This window comes from Oncorhynchus keta, unplaced genomic scaffold, assembly GCF_023373465.1.
Source record: "Oncorhynchus keta strain PuntledgeMale-10-30-2019 unplaced genomic scaffold, Oket_V2 Un_contig_18161_pilon_pilon, whole genome shotgun sequence".
Taxonomy (NCBI): domain Eukaryota; kingdom Metazoa; phylum Chordata; class Actinopteri; order Salmoniformes; family Salmonidae; genus Oncorhynchus; species Oncorhynchus keta.
Genome location: NW_026280769.1, coordinates 1 through 11992, shown reverse-complemented (window position 1 = coordinate 11992; position 11992 = coordinate 1). Strand labels below are relative to the sequence as shown.

The window sequence follows — 11992 nt, the reverse complement described above, 5'->3', positions numbered from 1 at the left end:
GATATATGTGGAATAACGAGAGTAAATGATTTCTGATTGTTTTCTGATTACTATTGCAACAACACATCATCAGTAGGGTAAAACTAACCTGTCTCACGACGGTCTAAACCCAGCTCACGTTCCCTATTAGTGGCTTCCTGTCAAAGCAAGGGCTGATTTCAAGGTTTTACTGCTAACCTACAAAGCATTACATGGGCTTGCTCCTACCTACCTCTCTGATTTGGTCCTGCCGTACATACCTACACGTACGCTACGGTCACAAGACGCAGGCCTCCTAATTGTCCCTAGAATTTCTAAGCAAACAGCTGGAGGCAGGGCTTTCTCCTATAGAGCTCCATTTTTATGGAACGGTCTGCCTACCCATGTCAGAGACGCAAACTCGGTCTCAACCTTTAAGTCTTTACTGAAGACTCATCTCTTCAGTGGGTCATATGATTGAGTGTAGTCTGGCCCAGGAGTGGGAAGGTGAACGGAAAGGCTCTGGAGCAACGAACCGCCCTTGCTGTCTCTGCCTGGCCGGTTCCCCTCTTTCCACTGGGATTCTCTGCCTCTAACCCTGTTACGGGGGCTGAGTCACTGGCTTGCTGGGGCTCTCTCGTGCCGTCCCTGGGGGGGTGCGTCACCTGGGTGGGTTGATTCACCGTTGTGGTCGGCCTGTCTGGGTTGCCCCCCTTGGGTTGTACCGTGGCGGAGATCTTTGTGGGCTATACTCGGCCTTGTCTCAGGATGGTAAGTTGGTGGTTGAAGATATCCCTCTAGTGGTGTGGGGGATGTGCTTTGGCAAAGTGGGTGGGGTTATATCCTTCCTGTTTGGCCCTGTCCGGGGTGTCCTCGGATGGGGCCACAGTGTCTCCTGACCCCTCCTGTCTCAGCCTCCAGTATTTATGCTGCAGTAGTTTATGTGTCGGGGGCTAGGGTCAGTTTGTTATATCTGGAGTACTTCTCCTGTCCTATTCGGTGTCCTGTGTGAATCTAAGTGTGCGTTCTCTAATTCTCTCCTTCTCTCTTTCTTTCTCTCTCTCGGAGGACCTGAGCCCTAGGACCATGTCCCAGGACTACCTGACATGAGGACTCCTTGCTGTCCCCAGTCCACCTGGCCATGCTCCTGCTCCAGTTTCAACTGACCTGAGCCCTAGGACCGTGCCCCAGGACTACCTGACATGAAGGCTCCTTGCTGTCCCCAGTCCACCTGACTGTGCTGCTGCTCCAGTTTCAACTGTTCTGCCTTATTATTATTCGACCATGCTGGTCATTTATGAACATTTGAACATCTTGGTCATGTTCTGTTATAATCTCTACCCGGCACAGCCAGAAGAGGACTGGCCACCCCACATAGCCCGGTTCCTCTCTAGGTTTCTTCCTAGGTTTTGGCCTTTCTAGGGAGTTTTTCCTAGCCACCGTGCTTTTACACCTGCATTGTTTGCTGTTTGGGGTTTTAGGCTGGGTTTCTGTACAGCACTTTGAGATATCAGCTGATGTACGAAGGGCTATATAAATAAATTTGATTTGATTTGATTTATAGGTCTACTACATCAACATGATACAGGTCAACTACATCAACATGATACGGGTCTACTAAACAACATGATATAGGTCTACTACACAACATGATATAGGTCTACTAGACATCATGATATAGGTCTACTAGACATCATGATATAGGTCTACTACATCAACATGATATAGGTCTACTACAGCCACAGGTCTACTACAGCTACATGATATAGGTCTACTACAGCTTCATGATATAGATTTACTACATCAACATGATATAGGTCTACTAGACAACATGATACGGGTCTACTAGACAACATGATATAGGTCTACTACACAACATGATATAGATCTACTACACAACATGATATAGGTCTACTACAGCTACATGATATAGGTCTACTACAGCTACATGATACAGGTCTACTACAGCTACATGATACAGCTCTACTCGACAACATGATATAGGTCTACTACAGCTACATGATACAGGTCTACTAGACAACATGATATAGGTCTACTACAGCTACATGATATAGGTCTACTACAGCTACATGATACAGGTCTACTAGACAACATGATATAGGTCTACTACACAACATGATATAGGTCTACTAGACATCATGATATAGGTCTACTAGACATCATGATATAGGTCTACTGCATCAACATGATATAGGTCTACTACATCAACATGATATAGGTCTACTACAGCCACAGGTCTACTACAGCTACATGATATAGGTCTACTACAGCTTCATGATATAGGTCTACTAGACAACATGATACGGGTCTACTAGACAACATGATATAGGTCTACTACACAACATGATATAGGTCTACTACACAACATGATATAGATCTACTACACAACATGATATAGGTCTACTACATCAACATGATATAGGTCTACTACAGCTACATGATATAGGTCTACTACAGCTACATGATACAGGTCTACTACAGCTACATGATACAGCTCTACTAGACAACATGATATAGGTCTACTACAGCTACATGATACAGTTCTACTAGAAAACATGATATAGGTCTACTACAGCTACATGATATAGGTCTACCAGACAACATGATATAGGTCTACTACAGCTACATGATATAGGTCTACTACAGCTACATGATATAGGTCTACTACAGCTACATGATATAGGTCTACTAGACAACATGATATAGGTCTACTAGACAACATGATACAGCTCTACTAGACAACATGATATAGGTCTACTACAGCTACATGATACAGGTCTACTAGAAAACATGATATAGGTCTACTAGACAACATGATACAGCTCTACTAGACAACATGATATAGGTCTACTACAGCTACATGATACAGCTCTACTAGACAACATGATACAGGTCTACTAGGCTACTAGGTGTCTAATCCTGGCTTCAAGAGTGCCACCTGCCGACATCTCTATTGTATAAGCTTTTTAAAGTGTAAAATAATGTTGTTACAAGAGTAACCTAATTACATTGGTGTAAGAGCAACTAAATGTAAGAGGTTCTCTCTTCAATCCCCAAGTTCATACTGGCTTGTACCATAAATCATCAACTGTCATTGTTACTACGTGTGTGTGTGTGTGTGTGTGTGTGTGTGTGTGTGTGTGTGTGTGTGTGTGTGTGTGTGTGTGTGTGTGTGTGTGTGTGTGTGTGTGTGTGTGTGTGTGTGTGTGTGTGTGTGTGTGTGTGTGTGTGTGTGTGTGTGTGTGTGTGTGTGTGTGTGTGTGTGTGTGTGTGTGTGTGTGTGTGTGTGTGTGTGTGTGTGTGTGTGTGTGTGTGTGTGTGTGTGTGTGTCCATGCGTGTGCCCTCACAGAGGTCCCAGCCTGTAACCGAGTATCAGATAAGGAATTGCTCAGGCCTCTCTGACAACAGTACAGTCAGTCCAGCATACAACCTCCCCCATCACACACACGCCAAGCCGACCGTATACTGCTGTCGTCCACAATGTGCACGCAGCTTAACTACCAGACCTACGCTAGGGCCACGTGTTAACCTACCTAATGATGTAGGTCTACTACATCCGCATAATATAGGTCTATTACAGGATATAGGTTTACTAGACAACATGATATAGGTCTACTACATCCACATGATATAGGTCGACTACATGATATAGGTCTACTACATCCGCATGCTATAGGTCTACTACATGATATAGGTCTACTACATGATATAGGTCTACTACATGATATAGGTCTACTACATCCACATGATACAGGTCTACTACATCCACATGATACAGGTCTACTACATCCCCATGATATAGGTCTACTACATCCGCATGATATATGTCTACTACATCCCCATGATATAGATCCACCAGACTACATGATATAGGTCTACTACAGCTACATGATATAGGTCTACTACAGCTACATGATATAGGTCTACTAGACAACATGATATAGGTCTACTACATGATATAGGTCTACTACATGATATAGGTCTACTAGACAACATGATATAGGTCTACTAGACAACATGATATAGGTCTACTACATGATATAGGTCTACTAGACAACATGATATAGGTCTACCAGGCCACATGATATAGGTTTACCAGGCCACATGATATAGGTCTACCAGGCCACATGATATAGGTCTACCAGGCCACATGATATAGGTCTACTACATCCACATGATATAGATCTACCAGGCCACATGATATAGGTCTACCAGGCCACATGATATAGGTCTACCAGGCCACATGATATAGGTCTACCAGACTACATGATATAGGTCTACCAGGCCACATGATATAGGTCTACCAGACTACATGATATTGGTCTACTACAGCTACATGATATAGGTCTACTACAGCTACATGATATAGGTCTACTACAGCTACATGATATAGGTCTACTACAGCTACATGATATAGGTCTACTACATCAACATGATACGGGTCTACTAGACAACATGATATAGGTCTACTAGACATCATGATATAGGTCTACTAGACATCATGATATAGGTCTACTACATCAACATGATATAGGTCTACTACATCAACATGATATAGGTCTACTACAGCCACAGGTCTACTACAGCTACATGATATAGGTCTACTACAGCTTCATGATATAGGTCTACTACATCAACATGATATAGGTCTACTAGACAACATGATACGGGTCTACTAGACAACATGATATAGGTCTACTACACAACATGATATAGGTCTACTACATCAACATGATATAGGTCTACTACAGCTACATTACATTTACATTTACATTTAAGTCATTTAGCAGACGCTCTTATCCAGAGCGACTTACAAATTGGTGCATTCACCTTATGACATCCAGTAGAACAGTCACTTTACAATAGTGCATCTAAATCTTAAAGGGGGGGGGGTGAGAAGGATTACTTACCCTTAAAGGGGGGTGAGAAGGATTACTTACCCTATCCTAGGTACATGATACAGGTCTACTACAGCTACATGATACAGCTCTACTAGACAACATGATACAGGTCTACTAGAAAACATGATATAGGTCTACTACAGCTACATGATATAGGTCTACCAGACAACATGATATAGGTCTACTACAGCTACATGATATAGGTCTACTACAGCTACATGATATAGGTCTACTACAGCTACATGATACAGGTCTACTAGAAAACATGATATAGGTCTACTACAGCTACATGATACAGGTCTACTAGAAAACATGATATAGGTCTACTACAGCTACATGATATAGGTCTACTACACAACATGATATAGGTCTACTAGACAACATGATATAGGTCTACCAGACAACATGATATAGGTCTACTACAGCTACATATAGGTCTACTAGACAACATGATATTACAGCTACATGATATAGGTCTACTACAGCTACATGATATAGGTCTACTACAGCTACATGATATAGGTCTACTAGACAACATGATATTACAGCTACATGATATAGGTCTACTACAGCTACATGATATTGGTCTACTACATCCACATATAGGTCTACTAGACAACATGATATTACAGCCACATGATATAGGTCTACTAGACAACATGATACAGGTCTACTAGGCTACTAGGTGTCTAATCCTGGCTTCAAGAGTGCCACCTGCCGACATCTCTATTGTATAAGCTTTTTTAAAAGTGTAAAATAATGTTGTTACAGAGTAACCTAGTACATTGGTGCAGAGCAACTAAATGTAAGAGGTTCTCTCTTCAATCCCCAAGTTCATACTGGCTTGTACCATAAATCATCAACTGTCATTGTTACTACCTGTGTGTGTGTGTGTGTGTGTGTGTGTGTGTGTGTGTGTGTGTGTGTGTGTGTGTGTGTGTGTGTGTGTGTGTGTGTGTGTGTGTGTGTGTGTGTGTGTGTGTGTGTGCATGCATGCCCTCACAGAGGTATACCTACATGATATAGGTCTACAACATGATATAGGTCTACTACATGATATAGGTCTACTACATGATACAGGTCTACTACATCCACATGATACAGGTCTACTACATCCACATGATATGGGTCTACTACATCCGTGATATGTCTACTACTACATCCCCATGATATAGATCCACCAGACTACATGATCAGGTCTACTACAGCTACATGATATAGGTCTACTACAGCTACATGATATAGGTCTACTAGACAACATGATATAGGTCTACTACATGATATAGGTCTACTAGACAACATGATATAGGTCTACTACATGATATAGGTCTACTAGACAACATGATATAGCTCTACCACATCCTATAGGTCTACTACATCCGCATGATATAGGTCTACTACATGATATAGGTCTACCACATCCTATAGGTCTACTACATCTGCATGATATAGGTCTACTACATGATATAGGTCTACCACATCCTATAGGTCTACTACACCTGCATGATATAGGTCTACTACATCTGCATGATATAGGTCTCCTACATCCGCATGATATAGGTCTACTACATCCGCATGATATAGGTCTACTACATCTGCATGATATAGGTCTACTACATGATACAGGTCTACTAGACAACATGATATAGGTCTACTACATCCACATGATATAGGTCTACTACATCCACATGATATAGGTCTACTACATGATATAGGTCTACTAGACAACATGATATAGGTCTACCACATCCTATAGGTCTACTACAGCTACATGATATAGGTCTACTACATCCACATGATATAGGTCTACTACATCAACATGATATAGGTCTACTACACAACATGATATAGGTCTACTACAGCTACATGATATAGGTCTACTACAGCTACATGAATTAGGTCTACTACATCCACATGATATAGGTCTACCAGACTACATGATATAGGTCTACCAGACTACATGATATAGGTCTACCAGACTACATGATATAGGTCTACCAGACTACATGATATAGGTCTACCAGGCCACATGATATAGGTTTACCAGGCCACATGATATAGGTCTACCAGGCCACATGATATAGGTCTACCAGGCCACATGATATAGGTCTACTACATCCACATGATATAGATCTACCAGGCCACATGATATAGGTCTACCAGGCCACATGATATAGGTCTACCAGGCCACATGATATAGGTCTACTAGACAACATGATATAGGTCTACCACATCCTATAGGTCTACTACAGCTACATGATATAGGTCTACTACATCCACATGATATAGGTCTACTACATCAACATGATATAGGTCTACTACACAACATGATATAGGTCTACTACAGCTACATGATATAGGTCTACTACAGCTACATGAATTAGGTCTACTACATCCACATGATATAGGTCTACCAGACTACATGATATAGGTCTACCAGACTACATGATATAGGTCTACCAGACTACATGATATAGGTCTACCAGACTACATGATATAGGTCTACCAGGCCACATGATATAGGTTTACCAGGCCACATGATATAGGTCTACCAGGCCACATGATATAGGTCTACCAGGCCACATGATATAGGTCTACTACATCCACATGATATAGATCTACCAGGCCACATGATATAGGTCTACCAGGCCACATGATATAGGTCTACCAGGCCACATGATATAGGTCTGGGCCAGACTACATGATATATAGGTCTACCAGGCCACATGATATGACTACCAGACTACATGATATGGCTGCCAGACTACATGATATGTGGTCTACTGGCTTCCATGATATAGGTCTACTACATCCACATGATATAGATCTACCAGGCCATGATATGTGGTTTACTAGGCTACAAAAGGCTGGCTGGCTCCAGCTACACACATCTCGATCTCCAACAGACTGTCAATGCTCTAAAGTTTCTATCCATCTGATGCCTGATTCACAAAAACATTTTTTAGTTTAATGTGAGAGCCCATCAATGCTAGGCCTGCAGAGAAGTGCTACAGTCATTAGCCTGTACATGCATATGACTGCATAAACAGAAATAAGTGAAGCACAGCACACGTCCCGATTACCATCCTATTTCCTTTAGAGTGCATAACTTTTGGCTGAGTCCCCATAGGCCTCTGGACAAGCGTAGTGTACTACACTTTAAAAAAAGTTAAGTTGTGGAATTTCTTTCCTTCTGAGCCAAATCAGTTGTGTCGGTAGGGCCCTTCCGTATGAAAGTTGGATGAGAGAATGCCAAGTGTGCAAAGCTGTCATCAAGGCAAAGGGTGGCTACTTTGAAGAATCTCAAATATAAAATATATTTTGATGTGTTTAAACACTTTTTTTGATTACTACATTATTCCATATGTGTTATTTCATAGTTTTGAGATCTTCACTATTGTTATTCTACAATGTAGGAAATAGTCAAACTGAAAAGAAAATCTGAATAGTGATGTCCACACTTTTGACTGGTACTGTTTGTGTTTATATATATATATATATATATATTTTATGTTTCCACCTTTATGAAGCATCCTAACCCTACCACCCTCTCCTAATTGGAGTAAACTAATTAACTCTTCTACTTCCATCTTATTCATACCCTATGCAGCTAAAGTCAGAAGTTTAAATACACTTTAGGTTGGAGTCATTAAAACTCGTTTTTCAACCATTCCGCAAATTTCTTGTTAACAAACTATAGTTTTGGCAAGTCGGTTAGGACATCTACTTTCTGCAGGACACAAGTAATTTCTCCAACAATTGTTTACAGACAGATTATTTCACTTATAATTCACTGTATCACAATTCCAGTGGGTCAGAAGTTAACATTCACTAAGTTGACTGTGCCTTTAAACAGCTTGGAAAATTCCAGGAAATGATGTCATGGCTTTAGAAGCTTTTGATAGGCTAATTTACATAATTTGAGTCAATACATCATTTGAGTCAATACATAATTTGAGTCAATTGGAAGTGCCTCTGCTTGACATGGGAAAATCAAGCCAAGATCTCAGAAAAAAATGATTGACCTACGCAAGTCTGGTTCATCCTTGGGAGCAATTTCCAAACGCCTGAAGGTACCACGTCCATCTGTACAAACAATAGTAGACAAGTATAAACACCATGGGACCACGCAGCCGTCATACCGCTCAGGAAGGAGACCCGTTCTCTCTCCTAGAGATGAACGCACTTTAGTGTGAAAAGTGCAAATCAATCCCAGAACAACAGCAAAGGACCTTGTGAAGATGCTGGATGAAACAGGTACAAAAGTATCTATATCCACAGTAAAACAAGTCCTATATCGACATAACCTGAAAGGCCGCTCAGCAAAGGAAAGCACTGCTCAAAACTGCCATAAAAAAGCCAGACTACGGTTTGCAGCTGCACATGCACATGTTTGCATGCACACATCAATACATAACAAAGTACACTTAGAAAGGTATCTTGGCAATTCTACGTTTTGACATGGAGCTGAGAGACAATTGCAGTTTTAAAGCTAATTTCCCTTTTGCCTGTTCATCTGTTAAAAAAAAAACATTAGAACAAAATCAATGGGGCATGTGCGCTGGTTTATGACTGACAGTCTAGCTGGTTTATGACTGACAGTCTAGCTAGTTTATGACTGACAGTCTAGCTGGTTTATGACTGACAGTCTAGCTGGTTTATGACTGACAGTCTAGCTGGTTTATGACTGACAGTCTAGCTGGTTTATGACTGACAGTCTAGCTGGTTTATGACTGACAGTCTAGCTGGTTTATGACTGGTTTACGGAGTTTACTCCCTGACAGTCTAGCTGGTTTATGACTGGTTTACGGAGTTTTCAATTCTCCCTGACAGTCTAGCTGGTTTATGACTGGTTTACGGAGTTTTCAATTCTCCCTGACAGTCTAGCTGGTTTATGACTGGTTTACGGAGTTTTCAATTCTCCCTGACAGTCTAGCTGGTTTATGACTGGTTTACGGAGTTTTCAATTCTCCCTGACAGTCTAGCTTGTATTTGACTGACAGTCTAGCTGGTTTATGACTGACAGTCTAGCTGGTTTATGACTGACAGTCTAGCTGGTTTATGACTGACAGTCTAGCTTGTATTTGACTGTTAGATGATTAAAAACATAGATATAGTTCAATGTCTTTTCTGCAAGCTTTCTATTTGGTTTAGGTCGTTCAAGATAGCATGCTAACTGTTCCTGTACACTTCCAGTCATTGAGCTAACGCTAGCTAGCATTGGCTCGTGATACTATCTTTTAATTCCTTCATACTGGACTCAAAGATGTTTTTTTTTTATCCAGAATCGTATTCTGTTGTAGCAAGTGATATTCATAAAACAATTATTTTTCACAACAACAAAAAAAAATCAGACCCCCCCTCCAGTACGTCCCCTAGGGGGGCCCAGACCCTAGTTTGAAAACCTCTGCATTTAGAATCCATTACGGACCATTTGAAAGACTAGCTGGGAGAAGTGGCCTTCATGAAGAGATTAGTTAGCCACGCACTGATGACCATAGAGTTCAGTCAGAGCCGATAGCATCTCTCACAGACAAAGACCACATTCATAGCTTTCACCTCATTAGTAGAGTACAGTGTGTGTGTGTGTGTGTGTGTGTGTGTGTGTGTGTGTGTGTGTGTGTGTGTGTGTGTGTGTGTGTGTGTGTGTGTGTGTGTGTGTGTGTGTGTGTGTGTGTCCGGTAATGAGGCTCAAGTGTCATTGTACAGGTTTGTCAGCGATAATCTGGAGGTCCTGAATGTGATGGCTGTCCTGCTTACTGAATACAGACAATCGCTCTTCTACCGTTAGTGACCTAGAGCAGGGTGTCCAACTCATTTAGCCACCAGGCGACGCATTCCGTCTTCAACTCATTTTCGTCACCAGGGTAGCATTCCGTCTTCAACGAGGTCCGGAGGGCAGCACACATTTTCTAATATTTTCTTGCCTTCAAATTTGAAGAAAAAAAAACTTTTTTTTAAAGTCTATCTATCATTTGGGGCGGCAGGGTAGCTAGTGGTTGGGGGTGTAGGGTGGCAGGGCAGCCTAGTGGTTAGAGTGTAGAGGTGGCAGGGTAGCCTAGTGGTTAGAGTGTAGAGGTGGTAGGGTAGCCTAGTGGTTAGAGTGTAGAGGTGGCAGGGTAGCCTAGTGGTTAGAGTGTAGAGGTGGCAGGGTAGCCTAGTGGTTAGAGTGTAGAGGCGGCAGGGTAGCTAGTGGTTAGAGTGTAGAGGTGGCAGGGGAGCCTAGTGGTTAGAGTGTAGAGGTGGCAGGGTAGTCTAGTGGTTAGAGTGTAGAGGTGGCAGGGGTAGTCTAGTGGTTAGAGTGTAGAGGTGGCAGGGTAGCCGAGTGGTTAGAGTGTAGAGGTGGCAGGGGAGCCTAGTGGTTAGAGTGTAGAGGTGGCAGGGTAGTCTAGTGGTTAGAGTGTAGAGGTGGCAGGGTAGCCTAGTGGTTAGAGTGTAGAGGCGGCAGGGTAGCCTAGTGGTTAGAGTGTAGAGGTGGCAGGGTAGCCTAGTGGTTAGAGTGTAGAGGTGGCAGGGTAGCCTAGTGGTTAGAGTGTAGAGGTGGCAGGGTAGCCTAGTGGTTAGAGTGTAGAGGTGGCAGGGTAGCCTAGTGGTTAGAGTGTAGAGGCGGCAGGGTAGCCTAGTGGTTAGAGTGTAGAGGTGGCAGGGTAGCCTAGTGGTTAGAGTGTAGAGGTGGCAGGGTAGCCTAGTGGTTAGAGTGTAGAGGTGGCAGGGTAGCCTAGTGGTTAGAGTGTAGAGGTGGCAGGGTAGCCTAGTGGTTAGAGTGTAGAGGTGGCAGGGTAGCCTAGTGGTTAGAGTGTAGAGGTGGCAGGGTAGCCTAGTGGTTAGAGTGTAGAGGTGGCAGGGTAGCCTAGTGGTTAGAGTGTAGAGGTGGTAGGGTAGCCTAGTGGTTAGAGTGTAGAGGAGGCAGGGTAGCCTAGTGGTTAGAGTGTAGAGGCGGCAGGGTAGCCTAGTGGTTAGAGTGTAGAGGCGGCAGGGTAGCCTAGTGGTTAGAGTGTAGAGGTGGCAGGGTAGCCTAGTGGTTAGAGTGTAGAGGTGGCAGGGTAGCCTAGTGGTTAGAGTGTAGAGGTGGCAGGGTAGCCTAGTGGTTAGAGCATTGGACTAGTAACCA

General features: G+C 42.6%; 2 long non-coding RNA genes across 2 annotated transcripts; both read left to right on the top strand.

Moving 5' to 3' along the window:
• The first annotated feature begins 1872 nt into the window (after positions 1-1872).
• On the top strand, positions 1873-5221 carry LOC127920032 (uncharacterized). The gene is made up of 4 exons (XR_008104877.1): positions 1873-1986; positions 2426-2496; positions 2732-2778; positions 5061-5221. It is a non-coding gene; the product is annotated as an uncharacterized LOC127920032 (long non-coding RNA).
• Positions 5222-10914: 5693 nt separating this feature from the next.
• LOC127920031 (uncharacterized) lies at positions 10915-11962 on the top strand. The gene is made up of 3 exons (XR_008104876.1): positions 10915-11025; positions 11191-11751; positions 11818-11962. It is a non-coding gene; the product is annotated as an uncharacterized LOC127920031 (long non-coding RNA).
• The last annotated feature ends 30 nt before the right edge of the window (positions 11963-11992 follow it).